Below are 20,371 nucleotides of genomic sequence, written 5' to 3'. Positions count from 1 at the left end.
CTCATGACCACACAAAACCTCTCTGGGCACCTTGTTCCCTACTAATGCCATGCTGCAAGACCACTTGCCTTGGAGCTGAGACTCCAACCAAAGCCTAGCAGGAGCAAAACAAGAGTGAAAATAAATTCTCTACTTAGGTGACCTAAAGGCACAATCAGCTCTCATCTGAGCAAAATGGGTGCAGATGTCTTTCCCAAAAAGCCAGTGGTTGAAAAACTTCTGTAACCAGAAGGCTGGGAGAGAAGGTGGGCCTCTCAGTTCTACGTATAAGTGCTCTCTCAGCTGAATCACTATGTATTTTGGAGTGAGTTTAAATGGTCTGTAACTGAAAGCTTATAGCAAAATGCTGAGATGTGAAGCACAGAGGGTAGGGTTTCATCTGAAAGAGAACAATTTTGCACAAAACCATACAGTTCAGAGAAAGCCACCAGCCACCAGACACATTTAGTTTTCCAAAGCAGAACATGCAAAATGTTCAGAATACCCATCTCAACCAGTTGGAAGGCAGATTTGAACTGCAGCTTGCCAAGTCTTGGCTACCCTCAACTGTCTATCATGTTTTGATGGTGGGCTGCCAAGAAAAGAAAGGAAAGAAGGGAAATGAAGCAAGGAAAGAAGGAAGCAGGTAAGTGGGGAGAGAGAGAGAGGGAGGAAGAGAGGAAGGGAGGGGAGACAGAGAGAGGGAGGGAGGCAGGGAGGGAGGGAGGGAGGGAAGGAGGGAAAGAGGGAGGGAGGGAAGGAGGGAAGGAGGGAAGGAGGGAAGGATCTTGCTGTGGTTGCCAACCACCAGACCAGGCTGCATAGAGCCACATCCAGCCTGGCCTCGAATGCCTCCAGGGATGGGGCATCCACAACCTCCTTGGGCAACCTGTTCCAGTGTGTCACCACCCTCTGTGTGAGAAACTTCCTCCTAACATCTAACCTAAGCCTCCCCTGTCTCAATTTAAAACCATTCCCCCTTGTCCTATCACTATCCATCCTTGTAAACAGACACTGCCCTCCTGTTTATATGCTCCCTTCAAGTACTGGAAGGCCACAATGAGGTCTCCCCGGAGCCTTCTCTTCTCCAACTTAAACAAGCCCAGTTCCCTTAACCTTTCATCATAGGGGAGGTGCTGCAGCCCTCTAATATCTTAGTGACCCTCCTCTGGACTCCAAGACCTTTGCATCTTTTTTGTGCTGGGGACCCCAGGCCTGGACACAGTACACAGTACTCCAGATGCAGCTTCACAATTGCTGAGCAGAGGGGAACAATCACCTCCCTCTCCCTGCTGGTCACCCGTTTTTAATGAAGCCCAGAACACAGTTGGCCTTCGGGGCTGCAAGCACACACTGATGGCTCATGTCCAGCTTCTTGTCCACCATGACCCCCAAATCCTTGTCCACAGGATTTCTTTCAAGAAGTTCTTCCCCCAGATTATAGAAATACCTAGGATATCTTGCACTTGGTCTTGTTGAACCTCATTAGGTTCTCACATGCCCACTTTTCCAGCCTGTCCAGGTTCCTCTGGATGGTTTCCCTTCTTTTCAATCTATGGGCTGCACTGCTCAGCTTGGTGCCATCTGCAAACTTGCTGAGGATACATTCAGTGCCATTGTCTGTGTCATTGATAAAGATGTTGAAGAGCACTGGTCCCAAGACTTACTACTTGCAACCAGCCTCTACCCTGACACAGAACCACTGATCACAACCCTTTGGCTGCATTCAGCCAGCCAATTCCTAATCCATCAAACAGTCCATCTTTCAAATCCACACCACTCCAAAGGTGTGAGAAGGATGTGGTGATGGACCACGTCAAAGGCTTTGCAGAGGTCTAGCAAGATGATATCCACTGCCCTTTCCCCATCCACTGAAGCTGTCACTCCATCATAAGAAAGCCACCAGATTGGTCAGGCAAGATCTGCCCTTGGTGAAACCATGCTGACTGTCTTGGATCACCTCTTCATCTCATATGTGCCTTAACATGGTAACCAGGAGGATCTGCTCCATGATCTTCCAGGCTCATCAACCTGTAGTTCCCTAAGTCTTCTTTTTTCCCTTTCTTAAAAATGGGAGTAATGTTTTCCTTTTTTCATTCACTGGGAATTTCACCCAGCAGCCATGATTTTTCAAATATGACAGAGTGTGACTCGGCCACAACATCAGCCATATCTCCCAGAACCCTGGGTGGATATCATCCAGACTCATAGACTTATATACGTTCAGTTTCATGAGGATGTCTCAGACTTGTTCCACTTCTACAGTGGGATGGAATTCACTCCCCACACCTTCATCTAGAAGTTCGGGGTCCTGGCAGACACACGGAGGAGCCTTACCACCAGTGAAGACTGAGGAAAAGCTCATACTAAGCACCTCAGTTTTTCCATGTCTGATGAAGCCAGTCCTTTGTCCACATTTATCAGAGGGGGAGAACTCTCTTAGACCTGTCTCCTCCTGCTTATGTACTTGTAGAATCCCTTCTTGTTATCTTTAACATCCCTTGCCAAGATTCAGCTCCATCTGTGCCTTGACTTTCCTGATCTTATCTCTACACATGTGGACAACATTTGTTATTATTCCCAGGCTACACCACCCTGTTTCTGCTTCCTGTACATTTCTCTCTTATCCCCCAGTTTAAGCTGCAGGTCCTTGCTCAGCCATACTGGTCACCCACCTCCTCTGCTCGATTTATTCTGCTGGGTGATGGAGAGATCTCATGTTCATGGAAGGGTGTACTTCAGGAGCTGCCAGCTCTATTCTGTTCCTATGTCCTTAAGGAGAGTTTCCCAGGAGATCATCCAGCAATTCCTTGAGCAGCCTTGAGCTCTCCTGAAGTGCAGGGTCCTGACTGCTTTTTGCCAGGCCTGCATTCCTCCAGATCACAAACTCCATCAGGGCATGATCACTGCAGCCTCCAATCTTAGCCTCTCTAATGCTCTCTTCTGCATTGGTGAGCACCAGGTACAGTAAGGCTTCAGCTTGGATCAGTCCATCTAATACCTGGACTGGGAAGTTGTTCTCAACAGACTCCAGGAATCTCCTGGATTGTCTGCCATCTGCCATGCTGCATTCCAAGAATATATCTGGGTGGTTGAAATCCCCCATCAGGACAAGAGCCTGCAAGTACAGCACCTCCTGCAGTTGAAGCAAGAAGGCCTCATCAACAGGATCCACCAGAAAGGAAGGTGGGAAGGAAGAAAATAAAAGAAAAAAAGACTATCTGTGCAGTCACACATACAAAGATAGATTTTTAAAATTTTTTTACAAATTCCTCAGCTTTCTGTCTCCTCTTATAGGAGAGAGTTGCTACAGTTAAAACCTCCACATAACTTTAAAAATGCTTCAGTTATGAAATTGTTCTTGGTGAGTCCTGGTTACTTGTGGGAAAAGGAAAACAATGTTATGTCTCACAGCATTTCTGAGTAGAACTACTATAAAAGCAAATACTAAAAATTGCTATATGTAAACCTCAAGGTATTCACCAAAACATTTTCTGGCATTTTACTTTAATAAAATTGTTGTTTTCTTTCCCTTACATACAGAGAGTACACTTTTTTCCCAGTATACCTTCCTAAGGGGATGAGTATTTGTGAGGGGATTTAGAGTTTAAAATTAGGCTTATTTATTTATTTTGGATAGATACACGACTGCCACTTGTTTGCATTATTTCCTCCAATAGTAAGCAATCAACATTTTTTCTTTTTTTCTATAGTATTTCAAACTTCTTTCAGGGGAGTCTGACAGTAGTTAAAATGTATCAATACCAGCAAGCTTCAGCATATCCTGAAATAAACTCACTGATAAAGCACAAGCTACTTCTTGGTCTCCTTTTGACTCCAATTAAAGGTTCAGTAAAAACTCTCCTGTAAGGAAACTTAACCTCAAGCAAACTGTTTTAATGCTGTAAGAACAAACAAACTCTTAGGCAAAGCTAAACACAGCTCACTGTAAATTACAGAGCAGACCTTCCCTGGATAGGAGAGGATATATGTAGACTAAACTGAGTCTCTCCTCTCTCACAAATGAGGAAAAACGTGGCAGAAAGACTAGCATTGGTCTAATGCTGAAATAAAGGTATCTAAGGTAATGTTATGATGACAATATCATTTCTCTATTTTATGCATTAGCCTGAGCTTGTCCTTGAAGACAGATCTCACATGTGCACGTAAAGGAGACAGAAAGCTCACTTATAAAAACATCTGCCATAAAAGACTAAAGAACATGAAAAATTAAGGAGTGACGAAAAGCTTATCTGCAACAGACCTAACAGAAGGCAGGACTATGAAAAACCTGTAGAATGACCAGCATTAAATCTAGCAAGGAAAACAGACCCCAGAGGGCAATTACATTTTCTATAAACAGCCACTGTTGTGCCCCAACCTCTGGGACCAAGAAGATATTGTTGTTTAAGGTCACAGAATAAATGGAAGAAATGAACATGGCCTAGCATATTCTGAAGGAGAAATGCTCAAATGCATAGAGACAAACAGATTGTCTAACTGGCTGTGGAAAGCTAACTCTGCTAGTGAGGCTGGATGTAAACTGGTCAACTTCTGAAGAGCTTTCCTATTTAGTGTTCAGGTACAAGATAGTTAACCAGGCTGAAATCACATGCATTTCATTAATGGAAGTTGTTACTAAAATGAAACTGATTTCCTGCATTCTTTTCAATAAAGCTTCCAAAAATAGTCTCAGACCACTGCCTGAAAAGTGAATGCAGTCCAAATTCCCATGGAAAGCATCAGTGTGTGGCATTTTCTTCAGCTAGTATGTAATTACTGCCCAGATGAAATGTCATGCATCTCACCTGGAGCCCGGGAGCCACTGCCATGATCCATAGAAAGCAGGTTGTACAGCATGATACTCCCTTCATCGTGTGGGTGTTGTAAAGGAAAATTCGTATAATTATGGGGCATTTGAGGCATCATTGCTTTAGCAGGGTGATTAAACATAACAGATAGTAAATACACACTTGTAAAATATCTGGCAACAGCTCTACATCAAGACTAGGATGGCTAGCAAGAGTACATGTAAAATCAATCAAATAACATACATTACCAGGTCAAAAAGCCTAATATTGATTGTCATTAGACATTCATTAGGAAAAAAAGTAAAACCAAGTTTTTCACATGTTTTTAATTGGCCTCAGATTACAGTTACGTCACACTAGTTAACTGTGAAAATTTCCACTCGATTTTCAACTATCCTAGGATGTGTGATCCTAGGATGCTTTGGATGAATCTTTGAGAGTTTCTACAAAAAGTAGAGCTTGAGGTTAAACTTGTACACTTGGAAATCTCTGGGAAGTGGAGCAACAAGTTGGGCAGTGCTGTTAGATTTTAACTTCAGTGTCTTCCGTGAGCTTTTTGTGTGACTCATCTCTGTGTTTTCTTTGAAATAAGACAAGATCAATATTGTTTTGATTATGATTTGATTCTCTTTTTCAGCAACATCTATAAGAAACTCTCATCCTTAAAACTATTGAACTGCAATATAACATTGTTCATTGTGGCAGGAAGCAGGAAACACTGAAAACTGAGGACAGTTAATGTCAGAAGAATGTTAATTATGCAGTGGGAAATTAGCTGGAGCAAATGCTTTTGAATTTCTTTCTGTTTGGAAACTCCTAAAAATTTGCTAGTGGGTGAAAACTGCACTTCAGAAAAAAAAAATTTCCTGCTCTTTTCCTGCTCTTTCCTGTACTTGTGTTTGAGTTGTCTTCTGTGAATCCTTCAGAGGAGTAACTGTTAAGCTTGGACATTGATATAAGGCTCCCTTATATAAAAGATGCCACAGGCTCTTCATGATGTGCTATCATGAGAACATACTATACCAAGATTTTAACCATTCAAAAGATATTTTTTTAGCAAGAACATGCTCAAGCATAATCCTTGTTTAAGCTGTTGCAAAGAAAAGCAATATTTGTATTTTCTGACTTTATTTGGGTTTTTCATGGGTAATTTTTGTATTAATATTTGGATTTTTCCTGGGTAATTTGTGTACAGCTTTAATAATACTTTGATATTTCCTGTGACTATGGACTGAGATGAGGTACTTCAGATAGAGTCTTTCTTAATTCTTAGTAACAGCTTGCATTAGTTCTGGTGCTCAATAATGCTGCATAATGTGATTTGTTGAATGCTTTCTTTCTCAGATCACTTATTAGTTCATTTTTTAAAATGTAAGCAATAAATATTGTGAAAATTTACCTCCTTTTATCTCCTCAAAATGTACCTGGTAGAGGTCTTTTCTACATGTCATCCCATTTGTAGATAAGAGAAAAAAGGCCTCCCCTCTATGACAACACAGATAATGGTCAGCATATCAACATATGTATAATCTGCCCCTACTCAAAAACTAGCCTTAAGCAGTTTGTTTCTCTTCTAATTTTTTTCTTGGAGGATTAGACATGTGGGATCATTACCTAACCTTTTAGAGGGATTTTAGGCTTCAGTATTATTTCCTATTTAAATATAAAAAGCATCCGTACTGTAGGTGTTATTTCTTCTGCAAATATTCTGCAAAGATTCATTTCATGCAAATGTTCTTTTTCTGTGAGCTTCAAGAAATAGTAATTTCTTTCCAGGGTGAATCATAGTAAGTTTCTTGCTAAACTGAAGAGCCTCTGGCCTTCAGCATTAGTAATCAAGACTGGTCACTGAAATACTTGCTTATTTTTGATTAATGAGAGCTTTTGAAATTACATGTGAAAGTAACTTTTTCCATCCTCCTGTGTCTTGATATTCTTCACATTTTTTCATTAGTAGTGCATCAACACCGCACAGAGAAAATGCACTGAAAAGTTGGAGCGGTTTTAGTATGTAGCCATTTTATAGTATAAAGATACTTTGATGCATCATTTGAGAAATTAAAACACCTGGTGTGCAAAAGTGATGCATAATTTCTAGTGGTCTGAAATCTGCATCCATTAAGCACATTTTGGCCTTTCCAAATACAGTTATTTCCAAATAAAGTTATTTACTCTTATTAAAAAACAAAAACTATAAAATATTGGCAATTTATATATATGTGTGTATATATGTATACTCTTTACAACATATAAACACTTTAATGCTCAATTACATGTCTTCAGGTTTAAACGTGCCTGCATGCACGATCCGCTTTTGGATTGGAGTTAGTCTGTCCCAGAATTCCTTATTCTTCTTTCAGCTCGTAGGAAGGGATTGCCAAACATTTTGTTTTGACTATACAAATAAGCTTGTATCTTGAAAGTTTTCGATTTCTAACAGAAAAAAAAGATACATTTTCACTTCCAATCACTGTTAAGTTTGGGTATCCAGAACATGATGAGAACATGCAATAGAGATGTCCAAGGTAATAAGGCAATGGACTAAAGTATTTGTTGCAAATTAAGGTCTCCTCTTTTGAGCCCAGATTATGAGATGATGGGTTTTGTTCTGACAAGAAACTGCTAAAAGGCTCCTCTTGGTTTATGATGGACAGATGTCAGTGTTGTCATGTTGATGATCTGGGATATGAACTGAGTCGACAAATGGGGAGTGAGGAGTTACAAGACCTTCCTTCAAGTGGGAAAGGTGGTGTATAATGAAATGGCTCCAGAAAGAAAGAAAGAAAAAAAAAAAGGCTGAATTTGAACATGTCTGGAGAAATAACTAACCAACAACACAGCTAATGAAATGAATGCGTTATGTGAAGATTGAGATAAGAAAGGTAATTTCTTAGAGGAAGAAAAGATTAGAGATCACACATTTTAGAAGACAAATTGTGTTCAGAAAATCAGTGAGAAAGAAACAATCCTGAACTCTTTAGACAGTGGAGATTTTGATCACAGAGTGCTGAAGCCAAACTTATAGAAAACGTAAAAGTTGTTGTTTATGTATTTTCTTTAGCTGTTTAGTATGTCATTTGAGTTTGTCATTTGAAGTTTGTCTGCAGGGGTAAAGCAGTGAAATGAAGCACTCATGATCAGACTCCTACAAAACCTGGACTGCAGAGGTGAGGCATGGTCCCTGAGTTATGGGGCACCCAGACCATGGAGCCCTGTTAACTAGCCAGGAATTAAAGAATATTCAGAAAAATTCAGCTCAGCAGTCCCATGAGTCAAGGATCTAGCAGGGGGAACACAGATTGTCACAATCCTTGCAGCCTTGCCATTTGAGATTGTGAGTAAGCAAATGAATTGGGGCAGGTAGTGCCTCACTGGCTTTGGATAGCACAGTAGGTCCCACATCTCAGCTGGAGACTTCAAGCACTACAAAAAAGGCAAATAAAGAAAATTACTTCCTGTACAGTTACAGAATCCCTGACTTTCTTCCAAGGCACCAGGATTATTAGTTCCTGGCTGGGCAACAAGTACAAACTTTCATCATTTCTTGTGCTCTGTTTTTATTTGTTTATTTTATTTTATCTAGCTATTTTTAAATATAAAGCTGGTCTGTTTTCAGTTAACTAAAATAAACTTCATCTTATTGAAGAACTTTTATGCAAGTAAGTATTGAGTGGAGCTTTTATTAAGAATGAATTAACTAAACCTATCTTTACCTCAGTTATAAATGAATTTATTCAAGGTCAAAAATTCTAAATAACAAAACTTGGCACTTTTTTTATGAACAGAGAAACGCAATTGACAATCTAGCTGCACATGCCTGAGAGAGGACTGAGCAGACTATTCTGTATCAACATTTTAAGCTATCTGAATCAAAGTGGTTTATCGGCTTACATCCAAGTAAAGGTTGTCATGGCTTTTAATGTGATGCACAATTCCTTTTAGTGCTTTAATTTGGAAAGCAATCTGTAGATATTTTTGAAACAGTTATTTTAAAAAGCAGTCTCTTCTTCTGAAGATATGCAGCTCATGGGCTACTAGCTGTTAGCACTATAAGGATAAATGAACTCATTTCTGAAAATTGGGCTATTTATTAAATATCTAAATACGGACTTTGGTGTATGAATGTAAACATACATTTCAAAATCCTAAGCCATTTAGCCTTTTCAGATGCAGATAAAAACTCAGTTATGTCACATGCTTCAATTAAATTCAGCACTACATTTGGGCTTAAATGATCCAGTGTGTACATGGGGAGAGAGGCTGCACAGGCCTTCATACCTTGTGTCATAATCTTGTTTCCTGTTAGACTGAGTTGCAAAGCTGCAATTAATTCAGTGACTGGGCACGCTTGGAGACTATCTGTGGACCTGCCAGTATGACAGTTAAATGTTTCTGAATGGAATCATAGACCTGTAGAATTGAGTTGGAAGGAATCTTTAGAGGTCATCTAATCCAATCCCTCTGCAATGAACAGGGACACCTATAGTTACATCAGGTTGCTCAGAGCTCCATTCACCCTCACTTTGAATGTCTCCAAGGACAGGGCATTCACCACCTCTGTGGTCAACCTGCTCCAGTGCCTCACCACCTTTGTCATGGAAACTTCTTGCTTATCTAAATCCCTCATCTTTTAGTTTGCAACCATTTCCTCTGAGCTGTTACAGCAGACCCTGCTAGAGACTCTGTCCCCCTCTTTCTTATAGCTTCCCTCTAGATACCGAAAGACCACTTTCAGGTCTCCCTGGAGCCTTCTATCCTCTGGGCTGAGCAGCCCCAGCTCTCTAAGCCTTTCCTTGCAGATTGATGTTCAATCCCTTGGTTCATTTTCTGTGGCCATCCTCTGGACGTGCTCCAACAGGTCTGTGTCTCTCCTGTACTGAGAGAGTACTTCAGATGAGGTCTCACCAGTTCAGAGCAGAGTGGCAGCATCGCTGCCCTCACCCAGCTGGCCACATATCTTTTGATGCAGCCCAAGGTACGGTTAGCTTTCTGGGCTGCAAGGGCACATCACTGGCTCATGTCCAGCATGTTATCCACCAGTACTCCTATATCATTTTTGGAAAGGCTATGCTTTATTCTTTTGTTCCCAGCTTGTACTAATAGTGGGGGTTGCCACAACCCTCATGCAAGACCTCACATTTGGCTTTTATGGACCTCAAGATGCTTGCTTGGATTAGCTGCCTGAGTCTGTCTATTTCTCTGTACAGCATCCCATCACTTGGTTTTGTTGACTGCACCATTGTTTGCAGCTTGGTGTCACCTGCAAACGTGCTGAGAGTGCACTTGATCCACTGTCAGTGTCACTGGTGAAGATATTGGAGAGCATTGGTCCCAGTACTGATTTCATAGAATTGCTCAGGTTGGAAAAGACCTTAAAGATGTGAGTACTCATCACTGATTTCCATGTGAATCACAGAGCCACTGACCACCACTCTCTGAGTAGTCGTCCATTCATTTTCTTCACCATCAAGCAGTCCACTGTCAATTTCATTTCTTCCCAATACAGAAAAAAATTTTAAGTAGGGGACTATGTCATAGATCTTACTAAAGTCCATAGAGATCATATCAGTGGCCCTTCCCATGTCCATTGATGCAGGTTGGTCAGTCAGGACTGGCCTTGGTGAAACCTACAGACCTAAAAGTCTCACCTCAGTGCCAGAGAAGGTTATGGAATGGATAATCTTGGGAGCCGCCATGCATCAATAAAAGATCAACCAAGGGATCAGGCCTGGTCAGCATGGGTTCATGAATAGCAGATCCTGTTTGACAAACCTGACTTTGTTCTATGACAAGGTGACCCGCTTAGTGGATGAAGGTAAGGCTGTCAATGTGATCTACCCGGATTTCAATAAAGCCTTTGATACTGTTCCCAACATAGAGAAGCTGGCTGCCTGTGGTCTGGATGGGCATATGCTCTGCTAGGTGAAACACTGGCTGGATGACTTGATCCAAAGAGTTGTGGTCAGTGGAATTAAATCCAGTTGATGCTGGTCACAAGCGGTGTTCCCAAGGCTCAGACTGAATAGACTGGATTGATGGGCCAGGGTAAACTGTATGAATTTCATTAGGGCCAAGTGTTGATTCCTACATTTGGTCACAAGAACCACAGGCAGCCTACAGGCCTGGGGAGAAGCAACTGGCACAAAGGGACCTTGGTGTACTGATGGACGGTCAGCTGAATATGAGCCAGCAGTGTGCCCAGATGGCCAAGAAGGCCAATGGCATCCTGGTTTGTATCAGGAATGGTGTGGTGAGCAGGACTAGAGAAGTAATCCTGCCCCTGTATTCAGCATTGATGAGACCTTACCTCGAGTACTGTGTTCAGATTTGGGCACCTCTGTACAGAAAGGACACTGAGGTGCTGGAGCAGGTCCAAAGAAGGGCAACAAGGCTTGTGAAGGACTTGGAGAACATGGCCTACGAGGAGGGACTGAAGGAACTGGGGCTGTTTAGTCTGGGGAAAAGGAGGCTGAGTGAGACCTTATTGCTCTCTTCCAGTATCTGAAAGGTGCTTACACTGATAGCTGGGTTGGTCTCTTCTCACAGGTGACAGGATGAGGAGAAATGGTTCAAGTTGTGCCGGGGAGGTTTAAGTTGGATATCAAGAAAACTTCTTTGCAAGAAAGGTTGTTAAGCAGTGGCATAGGCTCCCAAGGGATGTGGTTGAGCCACTATGCCTGGATGTTTTTAAAAACAGTTTGGATGTGGTGCTCAGGGACATGATTTAGTGGAGGGTTGTTAGAGTTAAGTAGTGTCTTAAGTAACAGTCTTCTGCTGTAAGAATTCAAATGTGCTGCACTGTTGCCAGCACATCTCTGGGTGGCAGGTTGAGAACCCGCTAGCAATTTGTCCCTTTTGCCATGATGCCATGGGTGTGATTTTGGTGTGATTTATTCTCATGTCATTCCTCATTCCTTAGGACATATCGGAGAATGAACACTTCAGCATCCAGTGCTCTTAAATTCAGAGAGCTGCAAAGCCTGTTTTTCTCAAATCATAAATCCAAGAGATAGAAATAGATATTTGCTATTGGGTGCATCTCACTGACAATTTCCAGTTGTCAGAACATCTAGCTGTTGTCTGAAAAACTGCTGTTAAGATGATACCTTTTTGAACTAATATAAAGTTTTCAATATCTTTCTGTGGGTGGGGAATTAAAGATGACATTTTGAAAGCCACAACACTATCTCTATTTTTCATCCTGTGAAAGCTGGAAAGTTGCTTTTTGATGTGCACAAAATAGTAACTCATGGTGAATTTTCAGCAACATGTCATTTCTATTACTGGTCAAGTGGTATTATTTTATCCCATTTACTTTTCGAGCACTTGATTTAAGTGCTCAGGATGAGTGTAAGCTCTGTTTCATGTTTCAAGGCACACAAATACTCTTGGAGAAGCGAAACACAAGGCTGTCTTCATTTTGTGGAGTAGGTTGGCTTGTAGACTTTTAAAGAAATAGTTTTTAAGTTATAATTTACATCATTATAGAATTACTGCTGCAGTTCTTGTAGCATCAGTGGGCCCTGAATTAATGTAAAGATGCAGAAAGACTGGCTTGAGGAAACCCAGATATGTACCTAAAATTTCCACTGTCAGTCACTGCAACAGGAGAAAATTCCTTCATAACATACTTAGACTGTAAAATTTCTTGCTGTAAGTAGATCATTCCTGTCAAAGGAACTGGACTTAAGTGAAAAGAACAAACATAAAAGTCTTTCATGTTTTGACATCCATAGTAGATTACATTGCTTTCTTATATAATAAAGCATTTAAAATTAATCATAAGAATTGCTTATGGCATGGTTTGTAGTTGTTAAGACTTTTACTACAGGAGCTCTTGTATGACAAGATTCTGACAGCACTTACATTTTTAAAAAGGCCTTGTATGCGTTCTGACCACAGTTTGAAATAATGCTCATTGCTCAATTTTTTTACTAAATTCAGAGAGCGAAAATGTTTAACAGTTTTAACGACATTCTCTGACCAGTCAAAAGATGCAAACTTCCAATGGGTATGAATAAAATACACTCTTACATCACTGTCACTTTTCTGTTTTGTTGGGGTTCAAATTTGCTCTCCAAAATGTGGGCAAGAACATCCCAAATTTGGTAAACTTGTGTTTGTGATCAGAGCAAACAAGTATGCAGAAGTGATACATGTAGTCTTATGAAAGGTAAGAATCAAACTTTCAATTTGCCTGCCTTCTGTCTCCAACTGTGTATTTTTGTTTAGCTATCATGGTATTTCGTAATCTCAAAGTCCGTGCTATTTGTGCTGTGTTCTCTCCTTTTCTTTCTCCTCTACATTTTGATTTCACAGAATAGCTTAGGGAGTTGAATGCCTGCAGGTAACTTCTTGTCTAAAGGGAGTATAAGATGAATAGCAGAGCACAGCACAATCACACAATCCTGCAGCTCAGCATAAGCCCCTAGTTTGGAAGGCTAACCTATTTTGTCTGTAATTAGTGCACAATATCCTACCACTGATCATGATACTCTTGCATCAGCCTTGCATCTACAGCATCATACAAGTTCATAATCTTGCACATCTTGCACCAGATCTTCTCATGTTCAGGTTCGCAATTCCACAAGAATTTAATCTGAAGCGTAGTTTTGTAGTAGATCAAATTGAATGTGCTTATAGGTAATTTTTCATTGCAGAAATTAGTTTTACTCCAAGTGAAATAAAGGGTTAATAATATTTCATCATTCATGCACATGACCCTAACCCTGAGAGCAACTCTGCTCCTCTTGGCTTACAGCTTCTAAAGAGCCTGTTACACATGGGGGCATATGAAGTCCTAAGCTGTGCTTTCAGTGAAGCTTCAATCTGATGAGAGCGATGAGTTGCCTGAAAGATAAAATAGCTTTGAAACACCAGCTAACTAAGCAGCCTTCAAATCAAGTTAAAGAAATTCAGATATAATGCATTCTGTAATCTTTCAGGACATGAAAATTTAAGTCCTATCACAGATTCATAGACAATTGTAAAGGTTTTTCAGGGTAATTAAACTCTGCATATGCCTATTTGTTAATTACTTCCTGCAAATAGGAACTTTCACAGCCAGCCAAGTAATCCATCCAATGTTCCTCACACAACAGGACATCAGATGGCATTCAAGTACAGATACGACTATCAGCACCAGCTGCTTTAGCTCTTTCCAACAAAACAAATTAGCGATGAAACCCGCTGTAAACTCCATCAGTATTTTACAAAGTGCATCTTAGGCAAGTGTCAGATTATGAACTTTGCATTCTTTTTTTCAGCTAAGCAGGGTATGTTACATCTTGAACAATTACATTACTATGTAAAGGACTTCTACTTAGATTAAACACCTCTGCCTTCCTTTTGTCTATACTCACTCCTTCATGTTTTTCAAGGAAAATTACCCACTCTCTGCCTTTAATGTGTCATAAAAATATGTTTTTACACTTGTTCCAATGCATATTTTATTCCAAAGTTTGTAATGAAAATGAATATCCTCTCACCCTTTGTCCATGCCCCAACTGTATCTGGTATATTGTGGAAGAGAAGGGCTGAAGCCAATATAGTCTTCCAATAGCACTCAGTCAAGGCACCCCATGCTGTGCAGCAGCAATACGCTGTAAGAACAGTCTGATCTTATACAAATTGTAAATTCCTTTCCCTAAACATAATGCTTTTTCGTTCATTAAACTGCTGCAAAAAGAAAGTGTTTTTGTGTTGCCCTGGAGGAAAAAAAAATCCTTCTTTGATTATTTTATTTTTCTAGACATGAAGATAATTATTCCCACAGTTTTCAGTTGGGGTAATTGTTACAATGAAAAAGAAGTTGAGAAGAAACAGGCATTAAGCCTGAAACATTCCCTGCTATGTCAAAAAGCCATACATGGTTTGGCAGAAAATAAACCACTTAAATTAGGATCCAAGCCTCTTTTTCATAAAGTTGTTTCAGCCTTTAATAAAAGTACTCTGTTGATGCTACGACTGGAGCAACTATGGCACTCCCTTATCTAAGTGGTACACAGCAGGTTAGATGACAGTAAATACCAGTTTCTGAATACAGTGCTACTGATGATACCGCTTCCTGCACTCGTGTCCCATATAGAAAGACTGCCTCTGCTCATGACCATTCCTTGGCCTCAGTCTGCCAGCTATATAGCAGCAGACTTGTAGATATTCATCCCTCAAGAAATGAAAGGTGTTGGGCATGTGGAAATCCCAGAAATTAGTTACTACTGTGATCTAGTCATAGTTGAACAAGAAAATCTTCTATTCATCTGCTCTAGTAGTCTGCAAAAGGTTCAATACCTTTTACTTTGTATTTTCAGAAATAGTTATCACTGACTTTTCTCTAAAGTTTTACTTAATTGACCATCCATGTATGAAGATAAAAAAGAAGAACATCAATAGTTATTTAAATGAATCTATAAAATGCTTTTTAATAATTTTCCCTGTTTTTCTTACCTGTGTTATTCGGCATGTCTCTTTCATAGTTTCTGAATAGGTCATAAAAATGTACAGAGGATGGTTCAGGAATGCTGAAAATAAGTGAAATCAAAAGAAAACTCAGCCTTTGTGTCAATAAACTTCCCTTTGGTTTTAGAGAAATGTGATGCTACAGACATGTTCTGATCAATGGCACAGGTTTCCTGGAGAGATGGATGGGCCTTGCACCAGCCAGCGTTCAAGAGGCATGAATATACTCAACCTTATGAGGACAGGAAGCCAGATTTGGTGATCTCTGAAAGTCTCTTGCATCTGAACTATTCCATTCCATTCCATTCCACTCTACTCCATTCCACTCTACTCTACTTTACTCTACTCTACTCTACTCTACTCTAATTTTTCTTATGTTGCAGGTTCTGAAAGCATATTGATGAATCATAACTGAAAGAATAATTGAACTCTGAGTGTCCAATTTGCATCTATGAAAGTCAAATCTTTAAGTGCTAGGTATGTGAAGCACTGCATCTATATGGTCATGATGCATCTTCTCTTTCTTCATCAGCTGTTGAGTCCCTGCCAAATTTCTCTGCTGGCAGTTTTACATTAAAAAAAGATTTGAAATAAGTATGTGGCTGGCAATAATCACAGAAATAAGTTAAAAGATCCCAGTGTATTATTTATTTTTAAATTGTCTGGACAGTTTTCTTTCTCAAGTTAGTAGCAGAAATCTCCTGTTTTGTTCTTTAGGCTGAGCTTCATCCAACTGCTCTTTCATAACTACAGTTTCACAACATGGAGGCAACAAAGTAGTCTTTCTTGGTGACAGCTGTTGCTAACAGTTTACATTTCATTTTAAATACTGCTGGAAAATTAGGATGGAAGGAGTTTGCTAAAAAAATAAAAGAAAAATAGTATAATTATAGTATAATTAGTGTTGAGGTAGAGAGGAGACTAACACTTTGATAATATTGCAAGAAATTAGGACAAGTCATGATCAATAAAGGTTGTTGGTCTTTTAAGCATTTTCTCTGCAAACGCAGGAGATGGCCTTGTGGGTTGCAGGTGGGATAGATCAGGTGATGGGTGCAAGCTTTGCTGACAGTGGCCATATCATTAAGATGAAATTCCAAAGGAAGGCATGTGCTGCTGGAAAACACATATCCTCTTGCTGTTGTATCTGCCCTGCAAGTGGCTGCATTTGTCTCATGGTTTCCAGGAGCAGAAGGCCTGAGGTGGAGAGGTCACCTGTGATGTCAACAGGTACACATCTCAGTGTGCTATCAGTGCATTAAGTGGAAGGACTTGTCCATCATCTGCCTGCGCCCTGCTGTGAGCTATGCCAGCACTTCTGGCCTTGCTTCTTCTAAGGACAGCCATGCCTGTCTCCAAAGCACAAGCAGGTATGATGATCTGTCTGCAGACATTAAACTGTTTTCTCATTCTTTTTATTTGCAGATAGCAGCATTTTAAGTCACGGATATGAACAAAGCTGTGGTGACACTCATCTGTAGTGCCTTCCTAAAGTCTTTTTGATGTTTCAGTCTCAAATAAATTAATTTCCTCCATGCAACATGTCCTCAAGTCAGTAAGACTCTGAACTACATTTAAATATGTGTAGTTGCAGCATTTATTTACGTGGTTCAGATGACAAGGAAAAAGCAACACTTCTAATTTTGTAGGCTCTGGCACTGTACTGCTGAAACTCTGTACATACAGTATGCACGTGACTGCTTCATAAAATGCAAGCAGATTCTGATTCTCAGTTTCTTAATCCTGTTTACTGGCTCTTGTGGTAGGCAGAAGTAGATTTAGAAGAGCGTGGGCAGAAATGATGTAACACCTCAGTGTCCCACTGCTCTCTTGCAGGGTGAACTGGGCTGGGCCCAGACCTTCTGCCAGCCAGCATTGGCTTATGTCTCTACAGAAGCAATAGGCATGGGTACTTAACATGCTCCGTGAGAGCACACCCTGCCCACCCAGATTTCCATAGCATGGCAGCCACAGCTGACAGAGCTGGGAATCAACATTTTGAGCTACAGTCTCCCCTGTGAGCATGAAGGCTCACCCTGATGATTTCCTACTGGGCTCCACTGGAATGTGGTTGCGTCAGGGTCTCCTGCATGTATGCCATCCTTTGCACATGTGTGCTGTGGGCCACAATGAGGCTTTCATTGCACAGATCACCCCTGGAGGCTGGAAATGCTTTGTAAAGACCATCTGACTAAAGGTTACATTATCAGGTTTAGGACAGCTGAGTATATCTCCCTGTAGATAGCAATGATTGAGTATGCATATTGGCAATAAATGGCCAAAGAAGTGAGCAGTTGTGATAGAGTGGAGCTGTGGCTATACATCAGGATCTTGTCAAGAGAGAATGCGGCTTTAGAGGTTATCAGGCTATGCCCACTTGTTGCTGCCTCCTGGGCTAGAAGCTGCTATCTCCTCTGTCATGCCAGTAGCTGTTGCTGCAGTTGCTTTTTAAAATCATCATGCTTATGATCTTGCACAGAAAGAGCAAACAAATAAAAAGAATGACCTTTAAAAAGGTTCTGATTCAAAAAGGGGAAAAAGCATGCCTAAGGACAGCTGACCAGATGATTATTGAAAATTTTATTCATTCCCCAGATGCAGGCATGGCTGAGATGTACAGCTGAGGTGCTAAACCAGCGTTATTTACAGCAAAATGCAAAGGTAAATGTCACAGTGTAATCTGCAGTTCTTCAGCAACTGACCTGTGAGCAGCTCAGCTTCTGTGTGTGCAGAGAAGTGCTCTGAGTCACAAGCCTCAGCCATGCCCTGTGTACTCAGGTGTCGGCACTTTGGCAGAAGCTGTAAGGATTAAAAACAGGGTCACAGCACAACTTTAGTTTAGGCAAATCATAGAAGATATGGAAAAGACACAATTGTGGGGACAGAAACTTTTTGGATATCAAGACCAAGCTGCTTGGCTTATAAGTTTGGTATTGTTTTGAATGAGTCTGCTCCCAGCAGTGTAGTCTTCTGCAATGCAAATCCAGTTTGCACACAGAAAGTGTGGGATCCAAATGTGACACAGCCTGCAACTCAGAAGGATAAAAAACAGGAAAATATATGTGTTCTCCAGTGCCACTGTTTGGATCTTTATTCTCCCCAAATTCTGTTGTGGTTAGTTGTGTTTTTTGTGTGTCTTTATTTATTATTTTTTTTTTTAATGCAGAGAAAAAAATATTACTGTTCATAAAAAAAAAAAAAAGAAAAAAAAAAAAGAAAAAAAAGAGAAAACTTTAAAACTACTGACAAAAAACACAAGTTTGTTTAATCTAAGATAAAGCCACAGAAGATCTTTGTTCATACACCAGCACTTAAGGAAATGCTAGAAGTGAACAGTTATAAACCACCAGCCTATTCCTGTACAAATTGCCTTATAAGGTTTATTTTCATTTCTGGTACTGCATTCTTCTTTAAATAGACATTGTCACATAACCTGTACATCTTTATTCCTTCTGAAATTATTTTTATGTATCTTTCAGAATTTTTAACAAAAATAAAATTATTGAACTTGTAACACAATGTCTTGCTTATCCGTTTTTCTGGAAGCATCAAGCCCTGTCAGATGCAGGAACTAACAGCTTGCCAGCTATTCTTTATTTGAGGGTACTACATGTAATTACAAAAATTAGCAGGACCCTTAGGGTTTACAGCCTTAAAAAATGCCTAACACATATCTGTTGCTAGATACTTAATTTCATTTTTCAGCACAAAAGTAAAATAACTTTGTGTATGCTTTCTTGTTAACATCTTGCTACTTTTCTATCTGATGTAATAACTTCTAGAGCTGTAAAATAACCTTAATGATTCCACGTTTGAGAAAAACAGCAAAGCAGGCAAGTTGAGGCTGTCTGCTCGTGACTTTCTGTTGATGTATGCATATTTCTTCCAGTAAGATATTCTTCTGTGAATGAGCTTATCAGGAGACACTGAATAAATACTATTGGCTTTCACTTTAAGCAAAATAACTTTGATAGCTTTGATAAATGTCTATCCTAATTTGGCTTTATTTTTGCTCCAGAAACTGTTCATCATGCTGACTAAATTCTCTGGGAAAACTGAGCAACACACGAAGATTGTTTGCAGTTGTACAGCAACAGATAGAAATGTTTGAAACCCAGTATATTTTGGGTGTATCCAAGTAAGTATGCTATTTGCTTACAAAAAAAAAAAAAAACAAAAATTCTCCCATACGCTATGATTATGTTCGAAGTAAAAACTCCCAGTGACTTAAAGGGAGATGAAATTCCTCATCTGTAGGTGATCTCCAGATGCTTGTGCATGTAACAGATATGAAAAAAGGAATTCTGTCTGGAGGAGGATTTATTTCTTCACTTCAAAATCAGGCTCCCTTATGACTTGGATTTTTTTTTAAGTGAAAAATCTAAGGAAAAAATTCAGCTGTAATCAACACAAACAATTTTTTCAGAGGAACGTTTTATTTCAAGGGTAATTTCCATGTGACCAGTTTACATACTGTATAATAACATAGTTCAAAATGCACCGGAAAAAAAATACAGAAAACAGTAGTACATTTAGATATTTAGACCTTATCACAACCCATGTAGATCTGCTTCACTCAAAAAAAAACAAAAACAAAAACAAAAAAAACAATGAAGTATCTCTATGCTAGACATTGATTTGGATGTGATTATACTTCTCGGTAGAAAATGGTTCCCTTAATTATTTCTGCCTGGTCCTAGTTAGCATAAAGCATGTATATATGTAAAAATGTTAGCATCATATTAGCCATGCACTACATAGTATGTAAGATGGATGTTTGTACATTTCTCTTGATCTATTGATCTAGCTTTTCCCTATGACCAAACAGGAAAAAAAAAAAAAAAAAAAAAAAAAAAAAAAAAAAAAAAAAAAAAAAAAAAAAAGTCTTCCCAGTTCCAGTAAAGGTATTGATAAAACGAGTCCAAGGTTTCTTTCTCATCTCAGCTCCTTTTGTCAAGCCAGTACTCTTCAAAAGTCCTGGACAAAGGATAAGATAAAGAATTACAGATCACAGTGCCTGTGCTTATCTGCAATTTTCCCTCAGTTCTTTTCTTTTTTCCTAAGGGAAAGAAGAATGCCAAAATCGAGAAAAGGACTAACTATTATTTGTAACAAGAACACAA

This window comes from Tympanuchus pallidicinctus, unplaced genomic scaffold (assembly GCF_026119805.1).
Source record: "Tympanuchus pallidicinctus isolate F22 unplaced genomic scaffold, pur_lepc_1.0 scaffold9, whole genome shotgun sequence".
In the NCBI taxonomy this organism is placed as follows: Eukaryota; Metazoa; Chordata; class Aves; order Galliformes; family Phasianidae; genus Tympanuchus; species Tympanuchus pallidicinctus.
Note: the sequence above shows the minus strand (reverse complement) of the source record.